Source organism: Oncorhynchus mykiss, chromosome 16 (genome assembly GCF_013265735.2).
Source record: "Oncorhynchus mykiss isolate Arlee chromosome 16, USDA_OmykA_1.1, whole genome shotgun sequence".
Lineage (NCBI taxonomy): Eukaryota > Metazoa > Chordata > Actinopteri > Salmoniformes > Salmonidae > Oncorhynchus > Oncorhynchus mykiss.
In genome coordinates this window covers 41401848-41419058 of record NC_048580.1, presented here as the reverse complement: position 1 = coordinate 41419058, position 17211 = coordinate 41401848, and positions in this window count along the sequence as shown.

Sequence of the window (17211 nt, the reverse complement as noted above, 5' to 3'; positions counted from 1 at the left end):
TGACTGTAAATATGTCCAAGCCAACACAGAACCAAATGAGCATGCCACTGGAGCTCCACATGAAACTCATTATGAAGTCTTTTATTTTCCTTTTTAGTGGGCTTAGACTGGAGAGCGAGAGAGAGAGACGATAGATATAGAGCGACAGAGAGAGAGAGGAAGAGCAGAGAACGAGAGAGAGGCAGGGAGAGAGAGAGAGAGAAAGAAGCGATAGATATAGAGCGACAGAGAGAGAGAGGAAGAGCAGAGAACGAGAGAGAGGCAGGGAGAGAGAGAGAGAGAAAGAAGCGATAGATATAGAGCGACAGAGAGAGAGGAAGAGCAGAGAACGAGAGAGAGGCAGGGAGAGAGAGAGAGAGAAAGAAGCGATAGATATAGAGCGACAGAGAGAGAGAGGAAGAGCAGAGAAAGAGAGAGAGGCAGGGGAGAGAGAGGAATATAGAGAGAGCGAGAGTGAGAGAGACAGAGCGAGAGATTATCTTGGCCTTGTAGCTTAGCATTTTCTCCTTGGCACCGAGCCTCATAAATGTTTATTTTATTTACAGCAACAGCACAGCACTCCGCTTCCCTCTCCAAGACAGACAGACAGACAGACAGACAGACAGACACGACGGGAGGATATCTCCGATTAGATGTGTCCAAGTTGTAAATACATTACATCGCAGTGTTGAACTAAATACAAGCCAGAGACAGACGGACAGACGGACAGACGGACAGACGGACAGACAGACAGACAGACAGGGACAGGCCTTGTCTTTGCAAACCTAACTAATAGATGAAGAGGAATGTATTTTCTACCACAGGATTCTTCACTCATAGCCTCCACTCCGAGGACACTTTTGTACTTGTGGCTGACTATTGGCAAGAGCAACATTGCACTGTGTGCCTCTCCAAAAGTTTCCCCAGCCATGACCAAACATTTTCAAGCAGTTCACCCTGCATTTATCATGCATGTGATGTCGTCAACAAGCCATATGATCTGTATATACGTTCATCTGTAAGGTATACAATGGCAATAATGATTGAATGTCTCTAACATGTCTCGGTTCAGCTTTCTTAACTGTAATGAACAGAAATATAAACGCAACATGCAACAATTTCAACAATTTTACTGAGTTACAGTTCATATAAGGAAATAAATCCATTAGGCCATAATCCATGGATTTCACATGACTGGGCAGGGGCGCCGCCATGGGTGGGCAGGGGGGGCATAGACCCGAGAGGGCATAGGCCCACTCACTGGGGAGTCAGGACCTGACAATCAGAATGAGTGCTTTCCTCACATAAGGGCTTTATTACAGACAGAAATAATTCTCAGTTTCATCAGATGTCCGGGTGGCTGATCTCAGATGCTCACGTAGGTGAAGAAGTCGGATGTGGAGGTCCTGGGCTGGCGTGGTTACACTTGGTCTGCGGTTGTTAGGCAGGTTGGACGTACTGCCAAATTCTCTAAAACGACGTTGGATAGAGCAATGAACATTCAATTATCTGGCAAAGGCTCCGGTGGACATTCCTGCAGTCAGCGTGCCAATTGCACGCTCCCTCAAAACTTGAGACATCTGTGGCATAATGTTGTGTGACAAAATTGCACATTTTAGAGTGGCCTTTTATTGTCCCCGGCACAAGGTGCACCTATGTAATGATCATGCTGTTTAATCAGGTTCTTGATATGCCACACCTGTCAGGTGGATGGATTATCTTGGCAAAGGAGAAATGCTCACTAACAGGGATGTAAACATATGTTTGCACAAAATTTGAGAGAAGTGAGCGTTTTGTGAGTATGGAACATTTCTGGGATATTTTGTTTCAGCTCATGAAACATGGGACCAACACTTTATATGTTGTGTTTATATTTTTGTTCAGTACAGTTGAATTTACTTTTCCTAGTTGTCCTTGGTGTTTAGGTTGAGTCGTATAGACTTTAGGTTGAGTAATAAATCAATAGAGAACTTAGCTTGTTGTGTTGTTTCCCCCGGCTACTCAACCACTTGAGGTGTAAACCGCCCAGGGCCAACAAGCAACAGGCAGCACTTGAAAGTCTGGAGCTGTGGTCACATTCTGCCCACCATTTATCCTGTCTGGCCTGAAGTCGCACGCCTCCCCGAACCAATGCTGCTACATACCAGTCCAGATATGTTTGGGCCTCTACACACATGCACATAAGCATACACACACACACACACACAGACACGTGCACACACACACACATGCACACACACCACACACACACACACACACACACACACACACACACACAGTTATAGAGACGCAGACACTAATAACACCATCTTTTCAGAGCTACAGAGGCAGTGGAAAGCCTCAGGCCTTCTCTTCAGAAGCACATGCCTGCCTCCCATCCACCCACCCACCCAGTCAGGGCTGTTATTGACGACCACTGACGTCTAGCTCCTAAAGCTGGGGTCAAAGTGGACCAACCGCCACAGGGCAGCATGACATCAAGCAGACAGCAGACTGAGCTCTTTAGCCTAGCTGCTAAAAGAGAAACTATTACAAGTATTCTTCACTCCTTTTCAGTACCTTGTAAGTTACCTTGTGAACATGGATGGATTGCATGGGATACTCAATAGAAATACAGTGACAGACTGTGGAGGTGGGCTCATTGACTGACTGAGAATTTGTTGTTTCCTTTTCTGGATGCCACCCAATAAGAAGCAGACTGACAGACCTGTCACAGAGATTGATGGGTCCAGCTGGTGAGAGGTGTGCTAACTTAGAGACAGGGGAGTGGTGATTGGTGGGTGGTAACTAAGTGACAGGGGAGAAGAGCTTCACATGTTAAGCCTGACTGCTAGGATGGTAAGGGAGTGGTTGTTTTGAGAGAGAGGCCTATGGTGTGTTCGGTGATGTGAAATGTTCAGAATGTCACTGATATAAATCAGAACTAAGAGACCTGACATGGTTCCCTATTCTACCATTCCCTTTTCATATCTGTTCTACGTGGCACATTTCTATCTGAACATTCTGTAATGTTACATATTTCTGAATGAGCGCCGTAGATGAAGGGTTTGAAGGTGATAGAGAGATGAGGTAAGATTGAAGGACGGAATGGAGAAATGGAACAGCGGGAGGGGAGAGGGGGGGGGGGGGGGGGAGAAGGTGATGGAAGGATGTGGCTCTACCTTGGATACCTTCAAGGTGACTCAGACTGACAGAATGTTCCCAGGGGTTAACTGCTGAAGGAGTGAGTGAGTGAGTGAGTGAGTGAGTGAGTGAGTGAGTGAGTGAGTGAGAGAGTGAGTGAGAGAGTGAGTGAGGGAGAGGAAGCGATGGTGGGGGAGAGAGAGAGAGAGAGAGAGAGAGAGAGAGAGAGAGAGAGAGGAAGCGATGGTGGGAGAGAGAGAGAGAGAGAGAGAGAGAGAGAGAGAGAGAGGGTGGGGGGAAGTAAGATAAATAGAGAGGGAGAGAGAGATAAAGTAAAAGGAACCCCTTAAGGAGAGAAAGAGGCTGAGAAGAACGAGAGAGAAAGAGAAAGAACGAGAGGGGAGCGTGTGCGAGAGAGAGAAAAAGTGAGAGAAACTGCTCTAGAGAATGTTCGAGGTGCAAAAGCTCTTTGCAGATGTCCAGAGAAGCAGTAAATCACCAGAAGGACCTGAGGGTATTCAAATGCTTTCTGACTGAATCTGTCTGCCAGCCCAGAGCCCGGGGGCTCCACTCCACAATGACTAAAACATTAACAGCAGTCTGTCTTCAGGGTAGAAGCTGCAGCAGCCTCTAGCTGTAGACTGGTCTGTTTGCCGTTCTCACCATCCCCCACCCCACAAGCCACCGCCTCAGCCCGCCCGCCCGCCCGCCTGCACTAACCAAACCAAGGGCTGTGCAAACACACACGGACCCACCAACCAACAACCAACCAAAATGGCCCCCATTCCAAACCTCCATTCAGATGTTCTCTAAATTCTTTTTTGTTTAGGTGCTTGGAACTATGAAGAGAAGGGAGAAGAGGGCTGAAGCATAGCGGATGATAGGGTTGTTGTTGTGTGTCTGTATGTCTGTCCCCATTCCCAAGTGTCATAAACTTCCCACTGGCATTTGAGCAGAGAGGTCTGTCTGTGTGATGAGTCACAGGTGTTCTTTTTAACACAGTTGCTTGAAAAAAGAAGAAGAAGGTTTTATGGCTTTTCTTCGATGGATGGCCGAGGAAACAGAAGTGACATTCTGGGCTAAAAAACAAGTTGGAACCGCCAAGGATGTAATCAGTTTAAGAGAACAACAACAAATGCATAGGTTAAAGAACAACGTTGTATTTACAGACAGCGGTCAACAAGTAACTGTTCAGTAAAGCCTTAGACACATTGCCTTTCAAAATGGTTGAAACGATGAAAACGACTGCATACAATTGAAAACAGATGACAAGAGTTCATTTTGCTTAATTCTGTTGCACCACTACCACATTTCTGAAAATGTACTCAAACGAATACATCTTTAAATTATTTGTATTGGCAGTGCCTTTTATGCATGAAATAATGTCTTGGGTTTTTCTAATCTCCTTCAGTTGTCTTGATAGCCATGAATGAAAGATCACTGAATTATACAAGATATTACATTGCTGAGAAATAGCTCACTGTGTGTTTGAATAAAGCTTTGTTTTTAGTGTACAATAACATTAATGTTTGTAATTCTTATAGCTAATAAAGTCTCGGCTTACAACAAGGGAATCAAATGATTTTACAGTTTTTTTTACGAGCAGAAAGATTACAGCCCCACATTTCAAACTCATTGAATTTACTCGCTGGGTTATTTTGGAAAGTCATTGACAATTCATTTTACAAGTACTTTTAAATACTTTTTTTAAAATCCACATAACACGTATAACAAACAGATCCATGCCTACAGTCTGTACGAGCTGATCTTCAGCATGGATGAACTAAGATATCCATATAGGTTTGATCATACTCACTCTGTCGTTCACAGTGCCCTGCGTGGCCTCTGAATGGGAAAGGACAGTGACCTGATTTTACAGTAATGGACAGAGCATTAATACAGGATGTAAACCGGAGAGCAGTGATAGCTATAACAGGACTATAGCAGGGCTCTTTCAGGGCGATGAACCTCGACGCGTTCACATGATCGGCTTGTCTTTGTTGACCTCTTGGCTGTTGCGTGGTATGTTCATCCATCTCTGTGTGCATGTCGTTTACATACCATGTATTTATATCTAGGCATGTTGTTTATCTAGCTTTATATGTTGCACATTTATATAATTCTACATACATTGTATATAAAATAACCGTTTCGTTTTTTAGATGCCATGTATAAACTTCAATTTGGGGACCAATTTTCTTGGAATATTCCTTGACACAATTCCTCCATTGGGTGAAGAGGGTGCCATAGATACACTGTCAGAGGAGACAGATGAGGCAGATAGAACTAGAACCAGGGTATACAGTCGACTGTTCCCGAGTTCTCATGATGCAATACTCAATATCAACACGACAACATGCGCTTTGTGTGTGCTCCGCTGCCCCCTGGCAGACTCTAGCGGTACTACAACATCCCTTGCTCACCTCGCTCTGCAATTACACCCGTAGAAATAGACGATAACACACTATAATATTATCGTCACACCCATAGGCAATATCCCATCTATGGTTGCATCACTCCCTGTCTTAAGGAGCACCTTGCTGTCTTAGCATACACGCTTGTCAGACGTAACCACCGAGTGTGAGGTTTGTCGATGAAGTTGTGAAGTCGGTGTAATCTGCGGCCGTTGGAATTCAACGACGTGCACCACAGTCAACCAACGCTTACGTCACAAGGCGCAACCAAATGCATTGCACCATGGCTCTCTAGTCTCAGTCGTAGTAAAACTGTAGTTACACACACTTCCGACTCAGAGAGCTGCCTGCGTCAGTGATGAGAACCATTCGAGCTACATTCCACACGCACTGTTCACCACCACACGTAGACATTCGACTTGTTCTACATAATGTATCCTCTGTCTTAGACGGGCAGTAGATGAAATTAAATCAACTGAAGAATGTGCATCATGTGTTTCTTCATCTCACAAAAAAATCGGATCAAATTAAGACTATTATTGTGACACATTCCACTACTCTTTCTGTTTCTGATAGTTTCTGATTACATTGTATTAAGTATACACACGCGCACGCGCGCGCGCACACACACACACACACACACACCAATGTAGTTCCATTTCAGCAATTCAGTGTGCGGTCTCCTTGTAGAGATCCTCCCCCTCAGTCCTGCCAGAACAATCCTTTTTTCAAAATGTTCCACTAGAAATTAAACCACAGGTTGGATCTTTAAACGGACAACCACCTTCCTTCAAGGTGGGCATCCTCTTCTCTCATCGTGACTCACCCTCACAACATGAGTTAGTGTAGGTGAAGGGTTAGGTTGAGACTTGATACCACCACGCTCCCGGAGCTGCGTAATATGCTGCAGTCTGCAGTCTGCCTATAGGTGGCAGCACAGCCCCTGAGACTAGTACACCGCCTGGCTTCAGTCAGTCTGTCTGATGGCTGGCAGGGCACTCTGATGCCTTAGCAGACACATCCAGGTACTAATACGGGACCACAGAGAGAGAATCCCCTAGCTTAGTAGTGAGTAGTGACTCAGTCTCTCTAACCTGGGAAAACAACCTCCAGTGACCAACGGAGCTCTTCACAACTCATATCAGGTTTGGGGTCAATTCTATTTCAATTCCATTAAACTCAGACGGTGAACTGAATTTTCCAATTCCAATGCTTTTAAATGTGGGAGTTTGAAATTGGAATCTGGTTTACTTTCTGAGTTCTCTAGAATTGAAATGGAATTGACCCCAACCCTTTGATGCTGAGAATTGTCCTGCAAAGCAAACATGCAGGGTATTCGAGTTTGAAAAAGGCCTCTACAGTTCGTAACTTCCACTTAGAAATGTTAGACTTGATTTGCCCTAGCGATAAATGTATCAACCCCTACAAAAAATCTCCATTCATTATGATCCACGTAATAATTCACATGTCCTGTTGCTGCAGGATTATTTTCCTGCCGTAGAAAACTGGCTCAAATTAAGAACCCGACATCTGTGCACCTTCATGCTTTCACCTCCACAGGTAACCATAGATACCGAGCCATAGAATGCAGAACACTCAACTCATTATCATCCTCTAGCTTCAAATGCGTTGATAATCCCTTACATTATTTTGTATGCAACATTGTCCCTTTGTCTCTTTCAAGGGTGCTGAGTGGTCACATGATAGAAGCCTAGAGTAGACCAGGGCCATATCCACATAGAGTCTCAGAGTAGAAGTGGCTGATATAATATCCGTTTGTTCTTTTACATGATGATGAATGTAGGATCTAAAAGACAAGGGGAACCTTCTTCCGAAATCAGCAGTCCCACTCGGAGATGTTTTTTGAACACGGACCCTGTGTCACTGAACCCGGTTTGCACCGGCTTGAAGTCAGCTCTGCTCAGCGCAGAATGACATCATCAAAGATCTTTGGAGCGGAACCAAAGGCTGCAAGGCGATTTAAATGAATTAACAAACGGCCTTAAATTAAAAGAGGGCGTCACAGGTCAGACAGTGAAGGCATTTATCAATTCAATGGGCACTCTCATAAATGTGGTCTCCCTCTAGTCTCTTGTTCCTCTATGCCTGTCACAGACAGACAGACAGACAGACAGACAGACAGACAGACAGAGACAGACAGCTATTCTATTTAAGGACAAAGCAAATACATCCTGTACATGTCAATGAGAACTATGATTTTGAGACTCACAATTTACTGTAAAATGGTCTTTCTTTACAATTTCAATAAGAATTCTCGGCATTGCCCATTGTCAGCAACTTTTAACCTGAAATTGGACTTTTGACTTAAATGCCTCTGCGTCATATCTCAGTACTTTTCTTTTCGTTTGGGAAAAAAAATCCTATCAAGCGCAGGTAATAAAGAAGCAACCAATCCAGAATGCTGTCACACAGCGTTCTGACAAAGTGTGAATTAAACTATCACAACAATATGGTCTTGTCTTTTATTTCAAACAGCTGCCCAGCCGGCCAGTACATATCGGACCAATCTCTGAGAGACAAGTCAATCTCTTCTGGCTCTGCCAAATACAGTTTCCTTAGGCAGCCTTAGGATAAATCAATCCCTGGATAGCAACAGAAACACAATCAATAAAATAATAAAGCTAGCAGGGAAACAAACCACAGAGGAGATGGAACTGATGGACGGAGAGAAGAGAGGGAAGGACGGATGGAGAGGGGGGTCAAGAGAGACGGATGGAGAGAGGGATTGAGATATGGAAAGAGGGAGGGAGGAAGGGATGGAGGGAGGGAGGGAGGGAGGGAGGGGCGAAGAGAGAGAGGGATTGAGATATGGAAAGAGGGAGGGAGGGAGGGAGGGAGGGAGGGAGGGAGGGAGGGAGGGAGGGAGGGAGGGAGGGAGGGAGGGGCGAAGAGAGAGAGGGATGAGGGGATGAGAGAGAGATGGACGGACAGAAATAGGGGGATGAGAGAGAGATGGATGGAGAGAGAGAGGGGGATTGTGAGGATGAGTAGGGGTGCATCACATAAAGCACATGGTGAGGAGGAGGAGGAGGAGGAGGAGGAGAGAGAAATAAAAGGAGGAATAGGAGGAATGAGGAATATTCAGGGAGAGGCGGAGGAGGAGCGCAAATGAGGAGAGAGAGATAGAGGGAAGAGATGGGAGAGTGAGATAAAGAGAGAGAAAGAGAGATAAAAGATTGAAGGAGAGAAAAACGGGAGTGTAGAAGTGATTTATGCTAGTTGTATAATTTTCTACAACGTGGTTCCCTTCTTCCCCCACGCTCTTCTCTCTCTCTCTCTCCCTATCTCCCTCTCTCTCTCTCTCTCTTTCTGCCCTCTCCCTCTCTCCTGCCCTCTGTCTCCCTCTCATCCTCCTCCCTCTTTCTCTCCTCCTTCCTCAGCCTCATCAGCCAGTGCCCCCCTCCTCCTCTTTTCCACTCTCCCTCCTTCTCTAACACCAAGACAGAGCCCCTTCCCCTGCCCATCCACCCATCACCATCAACACCACCCTCACCAGCCAACCAATGATTAAGATTCTGCCCTGATGCCGCTGCAGCACTTTGCAAATGGAAGACTGGACATAATCTCCCTAAAATGCTTTTTTTTATCACCTATTTCCCCTTCATCAGCCTGCCACGATGCACGATTGATAGCTGATGGCACCACTGACAACTCAACATTTTTATGGCCAGATTTATAGGCTATCTGCTCCTGGCTTTTTATTGCTCAAACTCTGTAAAAACGCGTATTTCTCAGATAAGGAAAGGGAGCGCGCAGTGTCTTCTGTGCGTATGGAGCGGTATTACACAGACAGATACATGTACGGCTATAAGGAAGCAAGACAAGTCCATCACATCACTGCTTTGCAGTCTGGACTGGGATGGGGACTTCTGGGGTTCTGAAGGAGCATAGGCTTCCATCCGAAGACACTTACAGTCGTGCTTGCATACATCTCACGTACGGGTGGTCCTGAGAATCGAACTCGCCATCCTGGCATTGCTCTACCAACTGAGCTACAGAGGACCAGTATTCACACGGGAGTCGTGAGAGGCTGCCACTTAATACTTTATCAGCGCGACACAGCATACTGATCTCCTCCTCATCAAGTCTGACATCATAGTCAATCAGCATGATTACTACCCAGCTTTTCTCACCATTCCCGACTCTACAGGCAACATAATTTTTTTTTACCAGTTTGTGAAACAGACAAACATGTCCCATCCAACACACACAATTGCACTGCTTTCCCAAGTCCTACCCCTCATTCGTATTCTAGCCCACAACCCTAACTCACCAGGCTTGACCCTTTATTTCTTACCAACCCAATTAATCAACCCATCGCCACGTTACCCTCAACCGTGTTATCAGGAGCTGCAGCTTTCAGCACCGCGTTTACTCTACAACCATTATTCGTCAATCTCACGTTCGTAATCACTCATTACAGCCACCGCTATACAGCCACTAAACAGCCATCCCTCCGCGTTTCACCGTAAATCACACCGTTTACTGTCAGCACGTGAGCTTAGGCGTACACGTGTAAAATGGTTGTCTGCGTGAAAAGCAGTCTTACTTTGTTAATATTGTTACGTTTATTTTTTTGCAGGGACAGTGCACAATAATCAACATTTCAGTTAAAGTGCCGTTTTTTTCCGACAGCCCCTATGCATGTTACTAAAAACGCGCAAAATGTAAAAACAAACGGACAATGAGCACATACTTTGCAACACATGACAATAAACCACCAGCACGCAGAGCAATAACACAAAAAGCATCCAAACAAAACTAAACAACATGGAAAGCGGCGAAACACAGATCATTTATTTGACTAGGCAAGTCAGTTAAGAACCAACTCTTATTTACAATGACGGCCTACACCAGCCAAACAATGGGTCAGTTGTGCGCAGCCCTATGGAACTCCCAATCACTTCCGGTTGTGATAGAGCCTGGATTCAAACCACCGAGACGCAGTGCCTTAGACCTCTGCGCCACTTGTGAGCTCACTCGGTGTTGGGTTCACAGCAGTAAGATAAGCAGTATCGTGTTAATTGAAGCTACTGTATGTTTGGTGACGTTTGGTGAACTGTACGGTGAGGTAAAGGTTTATGCATAGTGCGCAGTGTATGTGAGGTCCCTTAGCCTGCGTTGCACTGAAGAAGTGGTCCTGAGGAGCAGACTACACTCAACCCAGCTCGACTCAGCTCACTGAAATCAGATGTATAACCTGGTTTCTCGTCTCTGTTCCTCTCATCTCTCCATCACACCCTAGATGAGCATGACAGAGCCCAGACATACAGCATCCAAAGCCCAGACATACACCCATGGGTACCAGGGTTGGGCTCAATTAAGAATTGAATTGAGAATGTCTCATCAATTCCAATTCAATTCTTGAATTGGAATTGAGTTTGAATTGAGGTAGTAAACAGGATACAGATTTGCAATTCAAATATGAATTCAGTTCAATTCAATGAAATGAAAATTCCTGTTCTATTCTTTATTAGGTGTAGTCTATACAAACATGCATCTCGTACATAAAACATCAAACATATCGTTATATACATGCATATAAAATATTGTTGAAACAATTGATATTCAGGACAAACTTAAAATGAACGATCAAGAAAAACAAAACCTGCCTGCGAATATTCTCATTTATATTTCATGAAACACTTACTTATTTCCTTCAATATGGGGAATATAGTATATCTCCTAGAACGAATTAGTGTAGCCCTCATCTTGACCCCGAGCCCTTCAAGAAGAAGCCACGCAAATGAAATGTTTGGTGGAAATATAAGTAGACTATTCTAAGCACTAAAGTTAAAAGAAACACCCTTGAACGGGGGTATATTTTGCATCTGGAAGTGTAACCTGGGAGAGTCATTGAACATGGAGTTTATTTGAATCGCACGGAATTCAATTCAGTTCGAATTTCATCTCATGAGTTGAATAGGAGTGGATTCCAAAATTCTAAATTGAGCCCAACCCTGATGGGGACTGGAGTGTGACAGAGTTCCTGGGGGAGGGGAGAGTGGAGGAGAAGGGTGCGAGTGGGAGAGAGGGGAGGGGAGAGTGGAGGAGAAGGGTGCGAGGGGGAGAGAGGGGAGGGGAGAGTGGAGGAGAAGGGTGCGAGTGGGAGAGAGGGGAGGAGAGGGGGGAAGGGAGGAAGAGTGAGGGAACCAGCCCGATGAGCTCAATGATTAATAGACAACCAGGACAAGGTAAGGTAATGCTTTAACTGGGCCAGCCCATAATTCATTAGGGTTACCAAGGCGATGTGTGTGTGTGGGCGGGACATCTAGAAACCTTGCCTGTCATTTGAAAATGTGTTCCGTTGATTGAAATATTCTATAAGGAACCTTGTTTGCTGTTTGAAATAGATGGACATATTAGATATTGAAACTTTTCTCCCTTCACACTAAACACAGCATGTGGATTGTTGTAATTGTTTTACATACTTAAATACTTATCTTCAGGAGACGATCAAATCATAAGAGAACTGAAAATAAAGGAGGAGCTCAGATTTTTTCTCTGTATATTTCCACAGGAGCCACAGCTTGTTGTAAATGTTCCACTCGGTCTCTGTTTTCCGTGCTCTGTGTGTCTGGGGTTCAGGGGTGATGGTGGGAATTTTACGAGGTCGAATCTAGGAATGGAAAATGTGTGTCTGAACTAACACGTTTAAATTCAGCTATCTTCCTACTGCTGTAAAGCCAGTAGTGCTAACCTCTCTGGACAAGGAGGGCCTCTATTACATAACTTCTAAATACAACCTGGAAAACACATACTCCACAGTCGGTGTTTGTTTTTACAGGTGTGAGTGTGGATCAGCATGACGCTGTGTGTCTTTGCTCTTTGCCTGGAACAGTTTGTGTGTATGTGTGTGTTTGTCTGTGTGCGTGCATGCTTATGTTTGCCTGCACGTGCTCACACAGGCATGTCCCTGTTCCGGCCCTGTTTTTGTACGAGGCCTACAGTACCAGTCAAAAGCATGGGCACACCTACTCATTCAGGGGTTTTTCTTTATTTGAACTATTTTCTGCATTGTTGGTCCCACTAAGGTCCCACTAAGCGCAAACCAGATGGGATGGCGTATTGCTGCAGAATGCTGTGGTAGCCATGCTGGTTAAGTGTACCTTGAATTCAAAATAAATCACAGACAGTGTCACCAGCAAAGCACCCCCACACCATCACACCTCCTCCTCCATGCTTCACGGTGGGAACCACACATGCGGAGATCATCTGTTCACCTACTCTGCATCTCACAAAGACACAGCGGTTGGAACCAAAAATCTCAAATTTCGACTCATCAGACCAAAGGACAGATTTCCACTGGTCTAATGTCCATTGCTCATGTTTCTTGGCCCAAGCAAGTCTCTTCTTATTATTGGTGTCCTTTAGTAGTGATTTCTTTGAGGCAATTTGACCATGAAGGCCTGATTCACGCAGTCTCCTCTGAACAGTTGATGTTGAGATGTGTCTGTTACTTGAACTCTGTGAAGCATTTATTTGGGCTGTAATCTGAGGTGCAGTTAACTCTAATGAACTTATCCTCTGCAGCAGAGGTAACTCTAGGTCTTCCTTTCCTATTGTGGATCCCTTTGAGAGCCAGCTTCATCATAGCGCTTGATGGTTTTTGCGACTGCACTTGAAGAAACTTTCAAAGTTCTTAACATTTTCCGGATTTACTGACCTTCATGTCTTAAAGTAATGATGGACTGTTGTTTCTCTTCGCTTATTTGAGCTGTTCTTGCCATAATATGGACTTTGTCTTTTACCAAATAGCGCTAACTTCTGTAATTCACCCTTGCCTTGTCACAACACAACTGATTGGCTCGAACGCGTTAAGAAGGAAAAGAAATCCACAAAATAACTTTTAACAAGGTACACCTGCTAATTGAAATGCATTCCAGGTGACCTCATGAAGCTAGTTGAGAGAATGCTAAGAGTGTAATAAGCTTTCATCAAGGCTACGTTAAAGAATCTCAAATATAAAATATATTTTCATTTGTTTAACACTTTTTTGGTTACTACATGATTCCATATGTTATTTCATAGTTTTATTCTACAATGTAGAAAATAGTTTAAAAAGTAAAGAAAAGTCCTGGAATAAGAAGGTGTGTCCAAACCTTTGACTGGTACTGTATATTGCAGCTGCAATTGAGCTCCTGCTGAGGACTTGGCCCCTACACTGCAGGCAGGGTGCCTGAACACACACACACACACACACACACACACACACACACACACACACACACACACACACACACACACACACACACACACACACACACGAGAGAGAAAGTATACATTTTTTCTTAGTCATGGGACTATTTCAACATTCTTTAATTAACACCCCCTCCCACAGGACACTCACACTATACCACAATCTTTGTGGTTTGTGTCAACAGGATATCACAGGATATCTCTCTCTCTCTCTCTCTCACACACACACACACACACACACACACACACACACGAGAGAGAAAGTATACATTTTTTCTTAGTCATGGGACTATTTCAACATTCTTTAATTAACACCCCCTCCCACAGGACACTCACACTATACCACAATCTTTGTGGTTTGTGTCAACAGGATATCACAGGATATCTCTCTCTCTCTCTCTCTCTCACACACACACACACACACACACACACACACACACACACACACACACACACACACACACACACACACACACACACACACACACACACACACACACACACACACACACACACACACACACACTTGATCAGTGTAATCTTGTGAAGGTCTTGTGACTGTGGTTTTGCTTTGGAAGAAATGTTTAGGGCGGTCTGTGGTTCATTATATTTTAAAACATTGGCAACGGCCTTAATTTTACTGTCTCAAGTCAATCTTTAGCCATTTCACGAGCTCCACACTTTCTTACCCAGGTTACACTCTTCTGCTATATTGTTTAAAGGCAGTTCAAAGTTCAAATCTATACAATCACTTTCTCGCTTTCTCTGCAGGTCAACTTTCTGGACGTGGAGAAAGTTGAGTGGATGAACAAGGTAGGTAGTGTACACACACACACACACGCACGCGCACACGCACGCACACGCACACGCACACTCACACTCACAGGCTACTCTCCCCATGAGGCCAAAGGTAGCGGGTAAAGGCTCCATCCTTGCCCTCAGCCCTCCCTCTAGAACTTAATTGCTCTAATCATTCCCTGTAATTGCCGTTGCATTCTCAGACCAACAGGGTTTTACAGAGGTGTAATGAACAGGTATGCCCTGATAGCAGCTCTGGATCAACAGACACAGCACAGCGTAGCTCCGTGTAGTTTCAATGAAATTGAGAGCTATTTCTCTGTAGCACAATTTGGCTAACTGAGACACATCCAGACAGTTCCCATTTTCCAAAACAAAGTCAGGAACATGTTGTTGTTGCGTACCAAAGAACAATGGGACTACAGGCCCATACAAGGTCCATGTAACGCACCTCTCCGTCCGCAGCAGCTGGGATTTAGAGGGGATCTGTATGGCAAAGAAAGGTGAATTAACGCATCACCTCATTGACATCCCAAGTCATCCTACACACTATGTATACAGTGGATAGTGCACAACAAAGGTGGGCAAGGGGCTGTATTGATTTTAACCGTGGTCTAATCTAAATGGCTGCTACAAGGTATATAAAAAAGGCATTTTTCTAGAAAAACCACCAATCAAGTAACTGTCTTTGGTTGCCTACTTTGAATAAATCTCTTCAAATCCATCAGTAATAAGCAGCGGTGTGTGTGCGTCAACGTGTTTGTGAACGCACGTGTGTGTTTGTGTGTGGGCGCCTGTGTGTGTGTGTGTGTGTGCATCTCACATTTTCCAAAGCCTGCTCTTTAGGACACTCCTCATTAGTGTGAATATTAATGGGGGGGGGGGGGGGGGGAGGGGAAGATGAGAAAAAAAATGTAAAAGGAATTTGGAAGAGCTTTTTAAAGGGGCCATTTCATCCAAATCGTTTTTTCTTCTTTCTTTTGCGGTCCTCTGAAGGCTCGTAACTGGCGGTCTATGAAGAGAGACATGCCGCAGTGGGGCTTCATTTAAAACCAGAAAGGTCACTGCGCTGAGAAAAGGTCTTCGGCTCAGCCAAAAATATAAAATGAGAAGGAAAGAAAAGAGAAGAGAGAGGTGGAGGAGAAGGGGAAAGTGGAGCGAGAGAGAGAGAGAGGTGGAGGAGAAGGGGAAAGTGGAGCGAGCGAGAGAGAGAGAGGTGGAGGAGAAGGGGAAAGTGGAGCGAGAGAGAGAGAGAGGGGAAGAGGGAGAGGGAGAGGGAGAGAGAGAGAGAGGGGGGAGTGGGGAAGAGGGAGAGGGAGAGGTTTAAATGAAAGACATACGACCATTATGGAAAGAGAGAGTGATAGCGGGGCATGCAAAAAATGGAAAAGAAGGATGTCAGCAATGTAACGTTTAAAAAAAAAAGAGGATAATGAACAAGAAGAGAACTGAAGTAGAGTGGAAATGTTGTCGGCCCAGGCAGCATCAAAACAGATGCGAGGAGGGATTGCCATTTTTATTATCTCCAGTGGTCTTTTTCCACAGTCATTTATTATAATGGACAACCATTTGGAATATTCCAAAGCTACATCCAATCACAGAGTTAGAACACCGATCTGTCCACCAATCTGTGCTGGCATAGCTCAGGCCCTTCAATGCCTGGTCGGAGTCTGGACTGAGCCCGACAGTCAGATGGGAAATTAACTTAGCCATTTGGAATTCAGAATAGACACGAATAACAATGACTTTCACAAACCAAATGTCTACTTCACAATACAACCAATTCATAGAAAGGCAAGTTTGTTTATTTGACGTGAAATACTGTAGTGTGAATCATGTCACTAAATGTTGGCCTTGCTATGTTGTCACCGCCACCACCCATCCCCCAGTTCTAACCCTACCTACAGCATTCCTCCAACCAACCACCACCCCCACACCCTCAATCACTAGTTTATCTATGAGCTCAGTGGAATTTATCCACTGGATTCCTGACTGCACCGCGTTACATAAAAGCCCACACGAGCCTAGTGGCTGGACACAACAGCATTCTAACGTAGAGCCTCTGACGCTCTGCACAGATAAGACGGCTTTGGTTTTAATGCCCCTAGCACACCGAGATGCACCGGGCTCACTTGTAAAAACGGAATGCCCCCCTGTTCGCTTGTAAAAGCAGGCAGCCCAGAAGAAGGGGGAGGAGGGAGGATGGGGGAGGGGAGGAATAAAGGAAGGGAAGAGAAGGAATTTCGTTTCAGAGGGTTATCAATTTTCTCCTCTCAAATTCCCAATCCGTTCCCGATCTCTTTTAAAAAACGAATACCCAATTCCAATCACAACTGCAATAAAGCATATCTTGTTAAAGGGGCCAGAGTCCGACCTTAGGCTTGTCTAAATTGAATGCCTGCTGCCTGTTGGCCCACTTTGCCTTGAAATACTGCAGCGCAGGGCAGCCAAAGCACAGCCCGTCTAGAGCGATGTAAAAACTGCAGAGAGGGCCCCCAATCACTATGCCTGTGGGAGCTGCATCCTAGCTGCCTCCTCCTGCCATTCAGTGGGTGTTTATTTGGATCAGACGGACCACAGCAGAGCAGAGTGTGAGAGAGAGAGGGGATTTGGGGATTGTCCTATCCTGTATGTGGGTGTGTAGTGTAATGAGGTGGTGGTTCTGTGCCAGTCAGTG